Source organism: Megascapheus bottae, chromosome 7 (assembly GCF_031878675.1).
Source record: "Megascapheus bottae isolate mThoBot1 chromosome 7, mThoBot2.hap1, whole genome shotgun sequence".
NCBI lineage: Eukaryota > Metazoa > Chordata > Mammalia > Rodentia > Geomyidae > Megascapheus > Megascapheus bottae.
Genome location: NC_143515.1, coordinates 20,266,553 through 20,288,117, shown reverse-complemented (window position 1 = coordinate 20,288,117; position 21,565 = coordinate 20,266,553).

Below are 21,565 nucleotides of genomic sequence, written 5' to 3'. Positions count from 1 at the left end.
ACTCAAATGCGCTACCTACGTACCAACTTAGGTCAGTTATCCTTACGCTATACCTTTTCTACATTACTATAATATTCTTACACTCCTACATTAATCCTCTTGTACCTCCCCTGCCCTCTCTCATTCTATTTTTCTATCTCTGGTCCTCTGTTCCTCTTTCAACTCTTATAATGCATGGATCTACACTTGATGGCTGTTGAGCAATACTGTATATCTAGGTGTTTAATAATTCACTAGGCTCAGAGGGACTTAAAGACAATAGAGATTGGATTGAGAGGCTTATTGTTTTGGGTATAAGTCGCTTATCAGTGGTTGTATTAGACTGGTCTGTAAGTACACAAAAAGAAAGAGGGATAACACCAATCAAAATTGTGAACTTCTAGTGTCTGCCAGCTACAGAGGTATAGGTTGGTTATATCTGAAAAGCTATAATCGTGTTTAGTATTAATCTTGCTCCCATTTTCAAATGGGCAGAACAAGAAACTCAAGAAAAATGTCAAATCAAGAAACAACATCCCCCACCGAATGCAAACAGACAATGGAACAGTCACTGGCAAACCTAGAGGAGAGTCTTCCAAGTGCTACACAAATGCAATTGATAAACATCATTAATGAAAAATGTGAAAATATAAAGAAAGAGATAATGGATGAAGCCATAGATAAACAAGAGGAAACCATGAACAAGGTGATAAGTGAAAAAGAAAAAGCCATAAAGGAGGCCATAATAAAGTTTGTTCAAAGAAAGATGGATGAATTCATAGAATCCACAAATAAAAAGGTGACCAAACTCCAGCAAATGTCCAAAGAAAATAAACTACTGAGCTAACCACTCAAATGGAAATCAAGGAGCTAAAGAAATCCATACATGATCTAAAAGAAGAGATGCAAGTCATCAAAAATGAGCAATTAGAGGCAAGGTAAATGAAAAATAACATAGATCACTTTGATAGCAGGTTGGACAATGCAGAGGTGAGAATTTCCAGTGCTGAAGATAATTTAGTTATTATAAAGAAAGAACAGAAAATAAGTCAGTCCAAATCTAGGAAATATGAGAGAGCGATTCAGGAGGTCCAAAATACAATTAGGAAGCCTAATTTAAGGCTAATTGGTATTGAGAAGTGTCTGGAGAAAGAGGTCAATGGTATTGGAAATATACTTCAGGGAATCATCTCAGAGAATTTCCCAAATATCCGGAAGGGCAGGCCCATCCACATACAAGAAGCTTTTAGAACCCCAAACAGACCTGACCAGAAAAGAACATCCCACCGCCACACTGTAATCCAAACTAAATCAATAGAGACCAAACAAAGGATCCTAAAGGCAGCCAGGCAAAAGGCATCAATAACCTATAAAGGCAAACCAATAAGAATAACCCCAGATTTCTCAGTAGAGACCATGCAAGCAAGAAGTGACTGGAAGCATATATGTCATGCCCTTAAGTCAAACAACTACCAACCAAGAATACTGTACCCAGAGAAGCTTTCATTCATAACTGAGGGAACAATAAAAACATTCCATTAAAGGAAAAAGCTGCAAAAATATGTAGCAACAAACCAACACTACAGAAAATTCTCAAAAATGTTCTACACATAGAAAACCAAAATAAATGGAATATAGGGAAAGAAATGGCACCTAAACATCATACCATCTAAGGACCACAAGAACTGTCAAGACACAGGCCCTAAAAAAAGCTTTTAAAAATGGTAGGAACTAATAAATATCGCTCAATCCTAATTCTCAATATCAATGGACTTAACTCTCCAATTAAATGGCATAGTCTTTCTAGTTGGATCAAAAAGCAAGAGCCATTGTTCTGCTATCTTCAAGAGACACATCTTACCCCAAAAAACAATCATCTTTTGAAAGTGAGAGGCTGGAATAAACTCTATCAAGCTAACGGCCCCCATAAACAGGCTGGAGTTGCCATCCTCATATTAGATAAAATTGACGTCAAACTAAAATTAGTAAGAAAAGACAAAGAAGGTTACTACATACTACTAAAAGGATATTTCCTTCAGGAAGACATAACGATCCTAAATATCTAAGCACCCAAACCAGGATCTCCGAACTTCATCAAGCAAACTATACTTCCTCTGAAACCATACATAAATCGAAACACAGTGATTGTTGGTGACTTAACACACCGCTCTCACCAATTGACAGATCAACAAGGCAAAAACTCAACAGAGAAACCTTAGAAATGAACAACTATATAGACCAACTAGATCTAACAGGCATCTGCAGAATATTCCACCCAGAAACAACACAATATACGTTTTTCTCAGCATCACATGGAACATTTTCCAAAATAGACCATATCTTAGGCCATAAAACAAACCTGGACAGATTCAGGAACACTGAAATTATTCCCTGCACGCTTTCAGCCACAAAGGCATCAAATTGGAACTGAACACACATCTCCACCAACAAAAACTCTGTAACTCATGGAGACTGAACAACACATTGTTGAATCACCAATGGGTCATCAAAGAGATTAGAACAGAAATCCAACAGTTTATGAAATTTAACAATAAGGAGGACACAAAATACCAACACCTTTGGGACACAGCAAAGGCAGTACTCAGAGGAAAATTTATAGTGCTGAGTGCCTACAACAACAAGTTGGAAAAATCGCAAACCAACAAGTTAATGTCTCACCTTAAGCTCCGGGAAAAAGAGCAACAAACCAACCCTAATCCCAGTAGAAGAAAGCAAATTATTAAAATCAAAGCAGAGTTTTCATTGGTGGAGATGTGTGTTCAGTTCAACAAAACAAGGAGTTGGTTCTTTGAAAGAATTAACAAAATTGACAAGCCCTTAGCAAATTTACCAAAAAAAGAAGAGAGCATATCGAAATAAAATCACAGACAAAAATGGTAATATCACAACAGAAATTACCAAGATCCAGAATATCATGAGGGAATACTTCTCAAACCTTTACGTCAACAAATTTGAGAATCTAGATGAAATGGATGAATTCCTAGCCAATATTAACATACCCACATTGAACCAAGAAGAACTAAGCCAACTCAACAGGCCTATTTCAAGCTCTGAAATAGAAATGGCAATTAGAGAACTTCCACCTAAGAAAAGGCCAGGGCCAGATGGATTCACAGCTGAATTCTATAAGGTCTTCAAAGCAGAGCTCACACCAATACTCCTCAAGTACTTCAACGAAATTGAAAATGAAGGTTCCTTACCAAACTCATTCTATGAAGCCAGTATAACCCTCATCCCCAAACCAGACAGAGATTCATCAAAGAAAGAGAACTGTAGACCTATATCTTTGATGAACATCGATGCAAAACTTCTCAACAAAATACTGGCCAACCGTCTACAACAACTCATCAAAAAAATTATACACTATGATCAAACTGGATTCATCACAGGGAGGCAAAGCTGGTTCAACATACGCAACACATCAACAGGATCAAGGACAAAAATCACATGATTGTCTCAATAGACGCAGAAAAGGCATTTGACAAGATCCAACACCCCTTTATGTTAAAAGCTCTGGAGAAACTAGGAATCCATGGAATATTCCTCAATGTAAAAAAGGCTGTGTATGAGAAACCTACTGCTAGTACTACACTTAATGGCGAAAATCTAAACCCATTCCCTTTAAAATCAGGAATGAGGCAAGGATGCCCACTCTCTCCACTCCTCTTTAACATAGTACTAGAATTCCTAGCCAGGGCAATAAGGCAAGAAGCAAGCATTAAGGGGATCGAAATAGGGAAAGAGGAAATAAAACTATCCCTCTTTGCAGATGACATGATTCTGTATTTAAAGAATCCTATAGACTCTACTCCCAAGCTCCTTGAGCTGATTCAAAGCTTTGGAAGAGTAGCAGGCTATAAAATCAACCCTCAAAAATCAACTGCCTTCCTTTAAGCCAACAGTGAGAGGAACGAGGCAATAATCAGGAAAGAAACTCCTTTCACAATAGCCTCAAAGAAAATAAAGTACCTAGGAATTAGGTTAACTAATAATGTAAAGGACCTTTTCGATGAAAACTTTAAAACCCTAAAAAAGGAAATTAAAGCAGAACTAAGGAAATGGAAAAACCTCCCATGCTGCTGGATTGGAAGAATCAACATTGTGAAAATGACAATCTTGCCAAGAGCTATCTACAAATTCAATGCAATACCCATCAATATCCCAATGTCATTCTTTAAAGAAATAGAAGAGGCAATCCAAAATTTCATATGGAAAAATAAAAGACCCCGGATAGCAAAAACACTTCTTAGCAGAAAGAACAGCGCTGGAGGAATTTCAATTCCAAACTTTAGACTCTATTACAGAGCTATAATTATCAAAACAGCTTGGTACTGGCACAGGAATGTCGCTTCCACCTCGACCAGCAAGGAAGACGCGACACAGGATTCTTCTCCAAGTAGTTTATTCAGGAACCCTTAACAAGCTTCTTCCTTTCTCCTTCTTCCTTTTCCTTCTGTTTCCTCCCCCGGGACTATCCCTGGTCTTATAAGACCTCCGCCTGGCCAATCCTGAAAAGACACGTGGGAAATGTCGATAGGGCCAACTACGCGGAAGCAAGCCAGAAGCCAAAACTTAGACATATAAGGAGTTGTTTTTCGCAGAGTGCACTGGCCATCGGGATGACAGAAGGCGGAAACAGGCGCCATCTTTAAGGCGTGGCCCTCACAGCTCCCCACAGCTCCAGCTTTTTTATTTATTAAGCAGCAGGCAAGAGTAGAGGTCAGGGCTCTGCTAAAAATTGTTGTTCAGGACCGTGCACTGGTCTTCTCCTGCGCGGTACCTTTCCCAAGGACTACCAGACCTGTCCGATGCCTTTTTACAGAGGTGGGATTTTGGGCATCAACCCACATGCACCCTGACATGCTCTTCTTGGGGCTCGCGCCGGGAAGCGATTCCCAATTGCAGTGTGCTTGCCTCGCATCCTGTGCTTACTCTTTAAGTGTGGCAAGCCACACATAGGGGGACTGTCCTGATTCTATGGCAGTGAAGGCCTGAACCAGCATAGTCATGTTCCGGTGATGGAGGCTCCTAATGCGGCAAATACACCACAGGCACAATAGGATGATTATGGTCAAAATTTCCATAAGAGATCCCATTCCCGCCCTCTCTTTCAGGTGTCCAACTGCCGACAGGATCCAGGAAGAAACATCCTGCAGTAGAGTTTCATCAACCCGGGTAGAATTCACACTCGTAATGGCAGTCCGCAACTGCATCATTAATACATCAAATTCTCCAGTCCAATTTCCTAAAAGATAACTTGATAATCGTTTAGATAAATTTGCAGCATATGTGAAACCTGTCGCATTGGCCCAAACCTCCGTAGACCCAGAGGACCCTTGCCAGCCCCTAAAGTATGCTGCCTTTGACTGAGGGAGCCTTATACAAGTGATATTACTCCTGTCTCATTAGTTACAGTGAAACACAAAGTTCCTAGTAGGGTGATGTTGCACTCTTCCCCAATCCCTGCCTCCTCCTTATCTAAAGGATAAAATGGGAGATTAAGTGTCTTATTAGTGGTAAAAAGGCGAGGGAATAAAGCTGCATCATATCTTACGGGCATGGGTCTCAGAAAGGCTGACAGGATCCCCCATCTCAGTATTGCAATCCCTCGCTGAATTGTCAAGCACAGTATCATCAGAAGGAGGAGTATCTGCAGTGTCTTGCATTTCTCCATTTTTGGCTTTCCGTATAAGTCGTTCAGGCACCCACACCGGATCCAGGCGGTCCTGCGGAAAAACACATGCAGATCCTCGTGCCCATGCCAGCACGGGGTCGGGGCCATTCCAGCACCCCGTGATCACATCTTTCCACATTACAGTCCCTAAATTTGGGGCAGCTGGAGAGCTGTGCTTATCTGCGGTAGAACGGCCATGGATATCCAAATTCAAAAAATTCAAGGTAAATAAAGCCAGGGATATTCTCTCTTTAGGAGTAGGGGCTAAGCCCTCTCCCCCTTTTTGTTTTTGTAAAAGTTCCTTAAGAGTGCGGTGAGCATGTTCCACAATACCTTGGCCTTGAGGATTATAAGGTAAGCCATGAATTAAGGAAACACCCATACAGGCGCAAAAGGAGGTGAATTGCTTTCCAGTGTAAGCAGGACCATTGTCCGTCTTTAACATATGTGGGAGGCCCCAGGCTGCCCATGCCTCAAGGCAGTGGGCAATAACATTATGGGCCTTTTCTGCGGACAATGGTGAGGCATGAATGACACCGGAACAGGTGTCCACAGACACATGAACATACTTTAAATGTCCAAATTCGGGTATGTGAGTCACATCCATTTGCCAAATTTTCAACGGGAGTAACCCGCGTGGGTTCACCCCAACACTAGGAGGGTGCTGGTGAATAACACATTTGGGACAATCCAAAATCACTTGATGGGCATCTGCCCTGGATAAGGAAAAACGGGCCTGTAGTGCCTGAGAATTGACATGGAAGGTCTGATGGAATTCTCTGGCTCTATCCAAAGAGGATACTGACAGGATCCATGGGACTCTAGTATAAACATCTGCCATATTGTTTCCCGCTGTAAGTGGACCTGGAAGACCTGAGTGGGCTCTGATATGTAGAAGAAAGAATGGGCTTCTTCTCTGCCATATTAATATTTGAAGTTGAACAAATAGGGAGTGTACAGATGCAGTCGCCTTTATAGGGCCCACGGCTTCTAACACTTTCAAAGCATTTACTACATAAGCAGAATCAGAAATTAAATTAAAGGGACCAGGAAAATTTTTAAAAACTTCTAAAACAATCATTAATTCTATTACTTGGGGGTTGCCTGGAGTAAATTGATGTTGAACTGAGGATTGGGTGTTAACTACATACACACCACAGCCTGTTTTGGATGCATCAGTAAAGATATTGGGAGCATCTGCTATAGGTTCTTGTACGGTAATTTTTGGAAAAATAATTGGGTGTTCCTTTATAAATCCCAATAAAGGATGCTTTGGATAATGATTGTCAATTTTTCCATTAAAGGAGCATTTAAGAACAGCCCAATTGTCAACAGCAGCACATAAAACCTGTACCTGTTGAGAGGTATATGGAACAATAATGGTGTTGGTGGCTTGTCCCAAAAATTGAATACTTTGCTGGATACCCTGTAATGCCAATAGGGCAACAGCATCAGGATAGTATCCAAGGGACTTTCCAGGGGACACTCGAGGATGAATCCATAATAAAGGGCCCTTTGCCATAAAACACCAGTGGGCTGATAAAAAGAGGGAATTATACACAAGGAAAAGGGTTCACCCTCCTTCAACCTACATAGGATAGTATTACTAAGTGCATTCTCTACCTTCACAAGGGCTGAGCGGGCTTCCTCACTCAAGACCCGCGGGGAAGCTAAATCTGAACTGCCCTTAAGAACATCAAAAAGGGGCTTCAACTCATAATTTGGTATACCTAAATAATTCCTTATCCAATTAATATCTCCTAACAATTTTTGAAAATCATTCAAGGTTTTCAAATTATCTATTCTCAAAGTTAACTTCTGTGGCATCACAGAAACGGGGGTAATTTTTGCACCCAAATATTCTACTACCCTTCCTAATTGAACTTTCTCGGGGCCACATGTAATACCCGTTGTTGCATGGTGTTAACTAATTCACCATATGCTTCATTCAATATTTCCTTATTTTTTGCGGCTAAGAGAACATCATCCATATAATGGATGCATTTCAAAGTTGGATACTTTGTCTAATAGGGCGGATAGCTTGCCCCACATATAGTTGACACATGGTTGGGCTATTTGCCATACCTTGAGGCAAAACAATCCACTCATATCTTTGATCTGGATCCTCATGATTACAAGATGGCACAGTAAAAGCAAAGCGTTCACAGTCTCGGGGGTGCAAGGGTATGGAAAAAAAAGCAATCCTTAATATCTATTGCTATAATGGGCCAATGCTCGGGAAAGGCGGACAACACAGGTAATCCCCTTTGTATGGGGCCCATAATTTGCATTTGGGCATTAATAGCTCGCAGATCATGCCATAATCGCCATTTTCCAGACTTCTTCTTTACAACAAAAATAGGTGTGTTCCAAGGTGACACAGAGGGCCTAATATGACGTAAGTCATATTGTTCTTTCACAAGGGTTTGGGCTGCTGCTAATTTCTCGGAGGTTAACGGCCACTGAGGCACCCATACTGGTTCCTCCGTCTTCCAAGTAATGGGGACTTGTTCCTCAGCGGCCCCTAGGAAAAACCCAACCCATGTTTATCTAATTTTTTCTGGACCTCAATAGGGTTTTTTCGGCCCTGCAACTTCTTCCCCAGTCCATGGCCAGGATAATATCCCATCTGTAGTATCATGTCTTTGGAGGCAGGTGAATAATCATTGCTAAGACAGAAGCCCATCTCTTTCATTAGGTCACGGCCCCACAGTGAGACCGGAAGCTCAAGAACATAAGGCTGAATGGTTCCTGAGTGTCCTTCCTCATCTTTCCAATTCAATTGCTGAGCACTGACATCGGGGGCCCTCGCATAGCCTAGACCTCTCAGAGTCTGATCAGAGGCCTGCACTGGCCATCCCCGAGGCCAGTCCTTTTTGGCTATAATGCTGCGGTCTGCTCCTGTATCTAAAAGTCCAATGATTCTTTTTCCATCTACCTCTAGTTCCATAGTAGGCCTTTCATTCAAGTCTAATGACATACACACCAGTTCCACGCCGGTGGATCCAAAGCCTTTGTCTCCCCTGGCGGCCTGCCTAGCAGGGAAAGTCTCATGGAGACTAGGAAGAAGTAGTAATTGTGCTATTCTATCTCCTGGAGAAATAGCCACTATGCCTTTTGGTGCTTCAACCATAATTTTAACTATTACTGTGTAATCTGGGTCAATGACCCCTGGGTGAACTCTGAGGCCTCGGAGGGTTGCTGAGGAAGGGCCAATTAACAACCCCACTGTGCCACTATTTAGGGGCCCCTGAAAATCTGAGTCCACCAGTTGCACTCCCATTTGAGGTGTTAATATGACCCTGGCGGTGGCATGGAGGCCCAATCCCGCTGAACCTGCAGTGGCTCTCTGCGGTCCTTGGGATGGCGTGGGGTGGGCCATCTCTCCTGGGGTGGGCCATCTCTCCTGGGGCGCCCCCTCGCTCTGGCTCTCTACAGCCCCATATATTTGCAGGCCCTGGGGACGTGGGCCCCTCTGGCTGTTTTTTGACTGGGCAGGGTGGCCTAGAGGCTGTCCATTTAAATCCTTTACTGATTTACATTCATTTGCCCAATGCTTGCCCTTTCTGCATCTTGGACAGAGTCCAGGTTGTCTACTTGGCTGGGTCCTTCCTGCTCCTCCAGCTCCTCTTCATTCTGGACAATCTCGCTTAAGATGTCCCATTTTTCCACATTTAAAGCATGCTCCGGATGCATTGCTTTTCTTACTAGTGAGCTGGATAACAGCTGCAGCAAGGCCAGAATTAGTCAATGGGCCCCCCCAATTCTCTACAAACTTTCATCCATGCTTCTATGCCTTTATGTTTATATGGAGTTATAGCAGCCTTGCACTCTTTGTTACACTGCTCATAAATCAGTTGTTTTACTAGGGGCATGGCTCTATCTGGGTCGCCAAAAATTCTTCCCGCTGCCTCAACCATCCGAGCAACAAAGTCCAAAAAAGGTTCGGTGGCCCCCTGCAGGATTTTTGTAAGATTGCCACTAACTTCCCCTCAATTAGGCAAGGCTTTCCAGGCTCTAATACAAATGTCATTAATTTGCTCATACACTTCCGGTGGATACCCTGTTTGAACGTTAGCAAATCTTCCCTGCCCCAGAAGCATGTCCCTGTCCCAGGGTCCGTGACCATTTGCTTGATTAATTGCTGCCTGTTCATTGGAAAACTCCAACACAAAAGCTTGCCAGTCCAAGTATTGCCCTGGGCTCAAACAGTCAGAAGGGGTCATGCAATTTCTCTTCAAGGCCTCTACCTGAGCCACTGTAAAGGAGGCAGTTATGCCATATGTTCAAACTGACTCAGCCAAGGACTTAACCACTTTAAACTCAAGTGGCTCATGATATCTCTGTTGATTTTGGTCCTGAAAAACTGGACAAGCCAATTCTGTGTGAACTGTCCTCCACATCTCGGGGCAAAATGTGTGACCAACTGCCCCCTGCTGATAAGGAGGTGGATTAAAGGGTGCTGAGGCAGCGGCTGGAGGATCCTTCTCAGGAGCCTCCTCCAGCTACATTCTTCTCAGGAGCCTCCTCCCCTATATTGCACTTACTGCTCTGCTTCCCCTTCTCTCGTTTTAAACGAGTCTTCCACATTTGTTGTATCAAGGCCTGTACTTCCTCATCGTCTTCTGAGCTGCTTAGATCAGACCCTCCTTCCTCTTTATACTCGGACAGGTCGGGGTAAAGTCTTCTGGACGCTTTCCCTTTCTCGCTAAGTGAACTTCCACTGTACGCCTTTTCAGATCTTTCCTCCTGCAGCTGTTCTAGCGCCGACCGACCATTTTCCACAGCGTCACAACAGCGCTGGTCTTGAAGACACCCCCTAATCATTTTCCAAATGGTTTTAACTCCAGCTTTTAACGTGCCTTGCTCATAAGCAAAGTCCAAATCCTTCCCTAATTTATCCCAAGAAGCTACTGTAAGGTTCCCTGATACAATAAACCAAGGAGCCACAGTTTCACACTCATTAAGAAATCCTTGCAGTGTACCCTTTCTTAGTTTTAGCCCCTTAGAACGCAATAGTTCATCAAGGGCCAGAAAAATTGGATGTGACATCGTGGCGCCCATCTTCATTTAAGAAAATTGTCACTTTGTTATGCTTTCACTTTTCCTTTATTTTTGTTTCTCCCCGGGTTGCCGCTCTCTCTCTTATCTACAGAGTAGAGCCCCGAACTATAACCGCTTTGACCGCGGATTCCCACTTACCTGGGAACTTTCCGGTGCACCGCCCTGACCACAAGGAGTTCTGAATCCTCCATATAAGTATTTCCCCGTATGGGCCACCACTTGCCGTTTCCGCCTCAACCAGCAAGGAAGACGCGACACAGGATTCTTCTCCAAGTAGTTTATTCAGGAACCCTTAACAAGCTTCTTCCTTTCTCCTTCTTCCTTTTTCTCCTCTTTCCTCCCCCAGAACTATCCCTTGTCTTATAAGACCTCTGCCTGGCCAATCCTGAAAAGACACGTGGGAGATGCCGATAGGGCCAACTACGCGGAAGCAAGCCAGAAGCCAAAACTTACCCATATAAGGAGTTGTTTTTCACAGAGAGCACTTGCCGTCGGGATGGCGGAAGGCGGAAACCGGCGCCATCTTTAAGGCGTGGCCCTCGCAGCTCCCCACAAAGGAACAGGCCTGAAGACCAATGGAATAGAACTGAGGACCCAGATATTAAACCACAGACCTATGGCCACCTAATCTTTGACAAGGGAGCCAAAATATAGAATGGAAAAAGACAGCCTCTTCAACAAGTTGTGCTGGCAGAACTGGTTAAGCACCTGAAGAAAACTAAAGCTGGATCCTTCTTTGTCACCTTGCACTAGAATTAACTCCAAATGGATCAAAGATCTGGAGGTAAAAGCTGACACACTGAAAACTCTACAGGAAGGAATAGGAGATACACTAGGCCTCCTTGGCACAGGTCGAAACTTTCTTAATAAGGAGCAAGAATCACAACAAATCAAAGGCTGGATAAGTGGGACTGCATTAAACTGCAGAGCTTTTGTATGGCAAAGGACATAGCTAGTAAACTAATCAGGAAGCCTACAGAGTGGGAGAAGATCTTCACCAACCAAACAATGGACAAAGGACTCATATCTAAAATATATCAACAACTCAAAAAATTGAATCACTCCAAAACTAATCTCCAAAGTAACAACCATCCCATTAAAAAATGGGCCAAAGACTTAAAGAGAATCTTCTCGGAAGAAGAACCAAAAATGGCCTATAGACATATGAAGAAATGCTCAACATCTCTGGTCATAAAAGAAATGCAAATCAAAACAACTCTAAGATTCCACCTCACTCCAGTTAGAATGGCCAGGATCAGGAAAATGAATAACAACAGATGCTGGAGGGGATATGGCCAGGAGGGATCACTACTATACTGTTGGTGGGAGTGCAAACTCGTTCAACCACTATGGAAAGCACTGTGGCAGTGCCTCAAATGGCTAAACATAGAACTCCCCTATGACCCAGCAATTCCACTACTTGGCATTTACCCAACCATCCAGAAACAAGGGCAGAGTAAATCCACTAGCACAACAATGTTCATTGCAGCACTATTCACCATAGCAAAGGTATGGAACCAACCTAGATGTCCCTCAGTTGATGAGTGGATCAACAAGTTGTGGTATTTGTACACAATGGAATTCTATGCTGCTGTCAGAAAGAATGACATCGCCCCATTTGTTACAACTTGTATCACTGTGAGGGGAGCACTAAATGTTGTTGACAGAGGAATGCACCCTCTATCTGGTGAATATAATGTAACCCTTCTATTATCTACAATCAAAAATATGGAAAAAAATGTTGTTGACAGTGGTAAGTGGCAGCATCTTCAGGCTGCATGCTGCTGATGGTGAGAGTGAACTGTGTCCTAGATCCACTGCCACTGAACCTGGATGAAACTCCAGACTCTAAACTATCGGCATTATAGATCAGGGGCTGAGGAGCTTTCCCTGGATGCTGCTGGTATCAGGCTAAACTATGGGAAGTGCCCTCAGTGGCCTTGCAAGTGATGGTGGCTGTATCTGCTAGACAGCTCCTGTGTGGAAATATCAATATAAATATGTGCTTTATTAATTGAGTTATAAGAAGAAAAAGGCAATTGTTTACACTGAGCTATGTTATTCCCTAGCATGGTCCTTCCTTACCTGGAATCCAGAGCAGCAAGAACCCCAGGAGCTGAGCAGGGGTCCTCATGTCCATACTGGGTGCTGATTAGACTGACTGCTGCACAGGAGGAAGGGCAGCCTGTGAAGAAGTGCTATGGGCAGTGGCCTGTGCTTTTGGCCATGTGAATCAGCAGTCTCTGGGCAGAGATAAGCACAGAGGTCCAGCTGCCTCATTTCAGTGACTGCACCCATTCTGAGTCTCAATGGACCTAGCTCATCAACAGGATATGTTGAGGACACTGAAGAGAATCACCAAGTTGTTTTCCTCGGGGTTGATCAGGTCAATGATTCCGTTGAGGATCAAAGCTTTACTCTATCTGAGTCCACACTTGTCCATTGGATTGTTATTTCTATACATTTACAGAAAGCATTCACTCAACACAAATTTGGCACATGGCTTTATTAAACAAAACAAAAGGGCTTGGAATTGCTCTGAGTCGCTGATAATCCTTATGTGGCATCATATCAGCAATACACATGGCTTTATTAAACAAAACAAAAGGGCTTGGAATTGCTCTGAGTCGCTGATAATCCTTATGTGGCAACATATCAGCAATACAGACTCATAATGAAATGATTAAATATGAAATAAGAAATTAGAGCTCTTGCGTTGAAAAGAAAATGCATGTACTTCTGTATTCTACTATTCTTTATTCTACTATTATTTTCTCCTTCATTTTTGTCTGTTTTATCCCAGATGACCAAAAAAGCAAGTTCTTTCAGAGATTTTCTTCTTTTATTCTTGAATTATCAGGTTGTTGTTGTTGTTGTTTTTCCCAATTTACCCTTCTGTGTAATTTCAAAGGTCCATGCATGAGGTTTTCATATTATTCCTACTGGGTTTTAGATATCTTCACTTCAGCTACTGTGTTCAGAATCAGAGATTCTCCTTGAAAAGGAAGATAAACACAGGTTATCTGGAACCTATTGTGTTGCCTACACATGAGTATCTCTTTCACTTGGTGGTCTCTACCAGTTATTAAGAGAATGCCAAGCTTCTGACTTAAAGATAATGGGCCCAAGAAGTGTGTGGAGACCCATCAAAGGGAACATTATGTGGGAATCAGAATCTACAGTCTTGGAGCCTGCCACACATGGAAATGTCATCTATATTGCGAGTAGGTTACATGGGGCTTAGAAACAAGAATAAGGGGAGCTGATTGTCCACGCAAGGGAGAAATAGCATTGTGGACTCCAGTGAAGAGGTGAGATGGAGAGGCACAAAAGGACATCCATACATGTGGCATTTACCTGTGCTATTCTCAGGGTCCAGGATGTCACAGCTTTATGGGATGCAAAGTTATCTCAACTAATCAGAATTATCAGAATCTGAGGAGTATATCAACAAACATGGGGAAGAGTTGCTATGACAGTGTGAGGGAATTTCCCATCATCCAGTAGAGCTGTCAGTCATATGGCTAAAATCATGAGTCATAATTACAGTCAATATTCCTACACTGACGTAAAGAAATGTAACCTAATAAGATGAAAATTTTTATCTAACTTTAGCAAACTATTTCATAGATACAATACAGGATATGTGGTGGGAAAAATAAAATATGAGAAAATGTTGTCTAAGATTTTATTTAGTAATAAGCTACTTTTTTGGAGGTAAGTGGAAAATCAACATAAATTCACATATATATGTATGTGTGCATGCATACATGTTTATATACATAAGTATATATAGACATGATTATTTACTTATAAATAAATTAATAAGTACAAAAGTGGATAATTATTCCTAGCCTAGAAGTAATGAAGCTCTAGCTCCAACAACAGATAGCACCATTAATAATGGACTTCCCAGCTATTCACTCATAAAATACCAGTAACCCTTGCAGAAATAATTGATTCTTTATCAAAAATAGGAAGTTAACATGATCTGTTTGGGAAAATTTCGTGCCACAGACTAAGAATTCCTTGTGAATGAGGTAAAGGAAGGAATGCCCACTGGCAAATTTTGAGAGATTTTGAATATTAAATACAAAACTAATATACCCCACTAAGTAAATTATAAATCCTTGGGTTTTTTATTATTGTATTTCACTACACTTGTAAGATTTTCCAGTTTTACTGAAATATTTGTTCAACTCTTTCCTCTGTGCTTTCTCTAGCTTTCTCTCTCTCTCTCTCTCTCTCTCTCTCTCTCTCTCTCTCTCTCTCTCTCTCTCTCTCTCTCTCTCTCTCTCTTCCTTTATAATACATATATGCATTTGTTTCTCTTCTTCATGGTTACCTATAAACTTCTGAGGCTTGGAGATTTTTTGTTTCTTTTGGATTACAATTTTTCTATTGATCCCTCAATAGCACTGAGTCTTCTTCCCTTATTGCTGATTGGAATCTTCATCGGTCTCGGGAATTTTCAGTGAGGTAATGGGGTTTTCCATTCTCAGATTGCTTTGTAGCCTTTTTCATGTCTGTATTGAGATCTTATTTGTTCCATTACGTTCTTCATATATTCATTTTTATTTCTTTGATCAGAGATCATATACTTCAATAATGTCTAACCATGATCTGGGAGCATGGCCTAGTGGTAAAGTGCTTCCTAGCATAAAGCTTCCATGCATAAAGCCCTGGGTTCAATTCCATGGTACCACATAAACAGAAAAAGCTGGAAGTAGTACTATGGCTTAAGTGGTAGAGTGTGAGCCTTGAGAAAGCCTAAGGACAGTGCTCAGTCCTTGAGTTCAAGCCCCAGGACTGGAAAAAAATGTCTAAAAATTATTAATATCTATAATCCACAATAACTATTTTCAAATCTATTTTCAATTTAGAATTTGAATAAAGAAGACATTGGTCTTTTTAAAACTCTTTATTGTGATCACTCTTTGAATCTCTAATGGCTTCCCTCTAGCTACATAGCGAGACATGCAACAGCAATGGGTCAGGTTTCTTACACACAGCAAGTGTGTCCTGCTTCTTCCAGTTCAGCCTGGTGTGTGGATTGAGAGTGAAAAGTGCAGCCAGGTCACCTCCCATCCCGTGGCTCAAGACCCCTTTTGAATCTCTGTCACTCACATGGGAATGAGGGTTCCGAGAAGAGCTCAGCAAGTGCATAGTTCCATCATTTCTAGGAAACCTGGGCGAACCCTGGGTGTTTAACTTTTTGCTCCACCATGGCCAACACTTGCACTAGCCAAGCTGTGTGCTTTTCCTGATCCGTTCTTGTGGACGACTTTACATTTACTTGAAACCTTAAAGGATCTCAATGCACTCCACACAGCAATTCTCATTCCTTTTATTTGACAAGAGTTAGACTTCACTGCCATCCACTTAGAAGTAGCACAGCAGTTCTTCCAAATGGCCCGGGATGAAGAGAACACTCTTAGGTAAAAGCTCCACTCTTTCTGTCCTTCCTCCAAGCTCTAGGGCTATCTCTACAGGAAACACTTCTCAATGTTTCTATCTACTGGAAATTAGAAAACTGAGAACCTTCTTTTCCTATTTTTATTTGCAAATTACTTTCTTGCCTCCTTTGCTGCTTATTTCCTCAAAGAGGTTGAGAAAATTCTTTGAGACACCATAACTGGAAGAATTCTCCAAACTAAATTTAATAGCTAGCAACTCAGGAGGGGAGATAATGTAGACGAACAGGTAATTTCCCAATAAGCTATGACTTCAAACCTATGTGCAGGAGTTATGGAATGATATAAACCCCAAAAGATATTGAAGACTCATGCTTTGTTTTCTTTTGCTTGGGAATTGCAACAATAATTCTAATGTATGACTAAATGATTATGCATATTATACACCATGCAAGTGTGTGTGTGTGTGTGTGTGTGTGTGTGTGTGTGTGTGTGTATCTATGTGTCTGTGTGTGTCCTGGGGCTGGAAATCATGGCCCCGGCTATGACCTTGAGCCACAGTTCCATTTCTGGCACATTATTTGGGAAAATGTCTCTTGGATTTTCTTTTCTGGGTCAGCTTTGAACAATAATCATCATATCTCAGCCTTCTGACTAGTTATAATACAGGAATGATGAATACTGCTGGCCTCTTGTCCATTCATAAGCCTTACAGAACTCCAGAATTTGAGTCTGTACCTCTAAACACAGGGCAAATGTAGCTAAAGGAACCTCAGACCCTTCCCAGAATCAGGCATTGATGGTGTTCATAGTCAGGCCTGGAACATGATGGAGGCACTGAATGTCCTGCTGGACAATTGTCCTCAACCACACAACATGAAGGAGAAATGTGGTTTACATAGAAATGCTTTTCAATTGCTTGAGGAGCAGAAATCATATCTGTACCCATTATACTCATCTCCTGAACACAGCCTCCTACACAGCCAGACAGACCTCCCTGGTTAACATGCTGCTGTACACATTCACAGTCAGTAGTTCTGAGGGGATCTTGTAATTTTGAATTTGTAACATATGCTCAGGGATCCTGCACCTGATTATGAATTCTGAATAAATACTAAGTAGGAAAGAAAATAATAATGCATCTATGTTTGGTTGTGTTGCTTTCTATGTGTCAACCAGTAGTGTGTTTGACAAGTATCCCTAACATATCTCATGCAAACACTGCATTTTCCATTGACTGAGCCTGACTGAGATTCTTGCTATGGGCAATGTCTTTCTGGATAAATTCTGAGACTTGGGCCATGGCCTCACTGGGTCATCAGCTGTGAAATTCTCTCATCACATTACCCTCAGGAAGGGCATTTCCCACCCCTCCCTGTACTCTCTGCTTTACAGTGGATCTTCTGAATCGGATGAGATCTCTTCAAATCTCAAATGACATGAGAAGCCCTAAAAGACTCAATCCTATTCAGGTGGACAGAGATGAAAGAAATTTGATAAGATAAAAGTTGGAGAAATTTAGAACTTCATACACGTTTTTAATTTTAATTCTATTTTTATTATCTGTGGGCTTGTATAAAACACCTACCATTAAATATGTCAACTTATAAATACAATGCATCATAATCACAGTCAAGGTTAAGTTATTAAATATGAAATTATGACTATGTGTATATGAAAGACACTTTTCAGATTACTCTTGTAAATACTATGGCAATATGGGTAACCATTTTTCTGTACCTTTTATATAGTCCATAAATTTCCTAGATATGTTCTATGTATTCATATATTTTCATGGGTTTGTAATTTTTTGTGTATTTATTTATTTAACTAGGCCAGGAGCCTAAAGTACTTTGACCATTTGAACTCTCAGTGACTATCTGAAATTACATTAATCCTATTGTTATAGAAAAATGATGTCTGATTATTCTAAAACAAAGTAAAAATTTATATTACTTCTCTTTATCCCAATCTATTGTTAAATCTTTATTCCTTTCTACTTTCAAGAGATGAAACAAACAATGGTATTGAGAAATGATCACCAATTTGACATTCAGCATCAAATTGAAATTAATTTTCTAATCATTCAATTAAAATTTTCCATGTGTGGTTAACATGTCAGTTGAAATAAATTTCTCAGAGATCTCCTTTGCTTAAGAACAAAAATTCCCTGACTACAAGAAATTGATTGATATTTAAGATGATGAAGCTTCTTGTTAATTACAATGCTTACATCATTGCAAAATATGTGCACATAAAAAAACATCATATTGTATTTCAAATACAATTTTAACGTTGCAGCAAAAGTTGTTTTCTAAAGATTCCAGCAACTGTTTTTTTCTATACCAATGATTATTTCAAAAAATCTTATCCACAATTAGACAGCCTTGCTATTAAAATCTGGAATTGACATATCAAAAATGATGTCTTCTTTCTTGAGTGATGGGAATTAATAGCACAACTAGGACCATACCCGAGCACAGCAGAGATGTGTGTTTTTTATAAGTCAGAAGAGATATTGTTAGGTGTGTGCTGCTTGGGAAGAGCAGGAGGACAGAGAGATAAGATGCGCAGAAGCCTCCAGGACTTGTCTCTCAACACTTTCCAGTGACCTTAAAAATATGGCTGTACCTGAAAACTTGTGTGAGCAGTTGGAGGCAGCAGGAGGAGCAGCTGTGCAGCCCAGACTCTCACTTCTGCTTCCCTGGGAGGTTTATGTTATGTCTTGTATCACTGTGTAGGGTAACTCTGAAACTGTTGACAGTAATAAGTGGCTACATCTTCAGGCTGCAGGCTGCTGATGGTGAGAGTGAACTCTGTCCCAAATCCACTGCCACTGAACCTGGATGGGACCCCATCTTCCAAACTATCTGCACTATAGATCAGGAGTTTAGGGGCTTTCTCTGGTGTCTGCTGATACCAAGCTAAATTGCTATAAATACTTCCACTGGCCCTTCAATTGATGGTGGCTGTGCCTCCTAGAGACAAAGACAGTGACAATGGAGACTGGGTCATCTGGATGTCACACCTGACTCCTGTGTGGAAACATGAATACAAATATCCAAATTAATCAAGTTTTAAGAAGGTTTCCCTAAAGAGTAAAGCATCATAGATCACATTGAGCTGGGTTATTCCCTAGCATGGTCCTTCCTTACCTGGGATGAAGAGCAGCAGGAGGCCCAGGAGCTGAGCAGGGGTCCTCATGTCCATGTTGGTTGCTGACTCGACTGACTGCTGCAGGGGGGGAGCAGCAGCCTATGAAGAAGTGCTGAGGGCAGTGGGCTGTGGTGTTGGCCATGCAAATCAGCAGCCTCTGAGCAGGGATAAGCACAGAGGTCTAGCTGCCTCATCTCAGTGATTGCACCCATTCTGAGTCTCAGGGGACCTAGATCATCAACGGGATATGTTGAGGACACAGAACAGAATCACCAAGTTGCTTTCCTGTGAGTTGATAAGGTCAATGATCCCTTTGAGGATCAAAACTTCCTTATTTTATTTCTTTATCTGAGACTAAACATATACACTGCATTGTTAAACACTGCATTGTTAAATCCAGACATTTACAGAAAGGATTCACTCAACACTAATTTGGCACATGTCTTTAACAAACTAAACAAAAGGACTTGGAATTGCTCTGACTCACAGATAATCATTTTGTGGCAACATATCAGCCATATAATCTCATAATGAAATGAATAGATGTGAAATATGTAACAGGAACTCTTGCATTGAAAAGAAATTTCCTGGACTGCATTGTACTATTCATCCTTATTTTCTCTTCCATCACTGTATTTTTCATCCAAACTGACCATAAAACATGTCCTTTCAGAGATTTTTCTTTCATGCCTGAACAGTCTTTTTTTTCCAACTTCACCTTGTGTGTAATTTCAAAGGTCCTGCCTTCTTGGGTTTAAACATCTTCACTCCAGCTTCTGTGTTCAGAAGCAGAGATTCTCCTTGAAAAGGAAGATAAACTCAGGTTATCTGGAACCTATTGTGTTGCCTACACATGCAAGAGGAGAATGCAAGAGGAGAAACCACCATAAATTCCCAGGTATGTATATATGTATGCAGGTATCTTTGTTTGCTTGCTAGTTTTGTGGGTCATCGAGCTTGAACTGGGCCTGGGCACTGTCCCTGAGCTTCAGCTCAAAGCTACCACCTTACTCTTGAGCCAAGCCCCACTTCCCATTTTCTAGAGGTTAATTGAAGATAAGAGTCTCAGGTTCTTTTGTGCCCACGCTGGCTTTGAACCTTGATCGTTAGATTTCAGCCACCTGATTAGCTTGGATTACAGTCAGGAGTCACTTTGCCTCATTATACATATATCTGTATACACATATACATATATGAATTTGTATATATAAAGAGGTACATATGAATGTGTATATATAAATATATAGAAATGTGTGAATAGGTGAATAGATAGACAAGTGGATAATGCTAGCAAATCAAGAGAGGAGATAATGTAGACTAACAGGTCATTTCTCAATAAGCTATGATTTCAATCCTGTGTGCAGGAGTTATGGAATGATATAAGCCTCAAAGAATATTGATATCTCATGCTTTGTTTTCTTTTGCTGAGGGAATTGCAACCACAAGAATTCTAATGTACCACTAAATGTTTATGCATTTTATACACCGTGCAAGTGTGTGTGTGTGTGTGTGTGTGTGTGTGTGTGCGTGCACGTTCTTGTGCTTGAAATCATGGCCCCAGCTATGACCTTGAGCCACAGTTCCATTTCTGGCCCACTATTTGGAAAAATGTCTCTTGGATTTTCTTTTCTGGGTGAGGTTGAACAATAATCATCATATCTCAGCCTTCTGATTAACCACCAGAGATTCCCTCCTTGAATACTTGTTTGTTAAACTTGTCATTTAAAGTATGATGTAAAAATCAATGTTAATAAATTCTTTAATAAAAAATATGTAATTTCTGAAACAAGGTTATGAAATTTTTATTATTTTTTTCCTTAAATTACCTCAAGTTTCTAAAAAAATCATATTCCAAATTGCATTTGTGGATGGGGCAATCATGGTGAAAAATAATGGTCTGTTTGACAGTCAGCATCAAATATATATTAATATTTGATAATTAGATGAAAGCAGTGCATGAGTTGTAAACATGTTCAGTTGAAATGTATGTTATTTATTTAAAGATCTTCTGTGCTGAAGAATACGAATTCACCTGACTACCAAAGTGAATGTTTTAGCTATGAAGTGATTGATAATTATGTATTAAAACATCACACAATATGTACCTATACCCAAACATCATATCGTACTTCAAATAAAATTCTACCATGGTAATGAAAAAAACCTTCATTGTCTTTCCAAAATTATTTTTCAAAAAATTTTTCACAAGCTATATTGTCTTCCTTCTAAAATCCTGTTTTGAGATATCAATAATGGC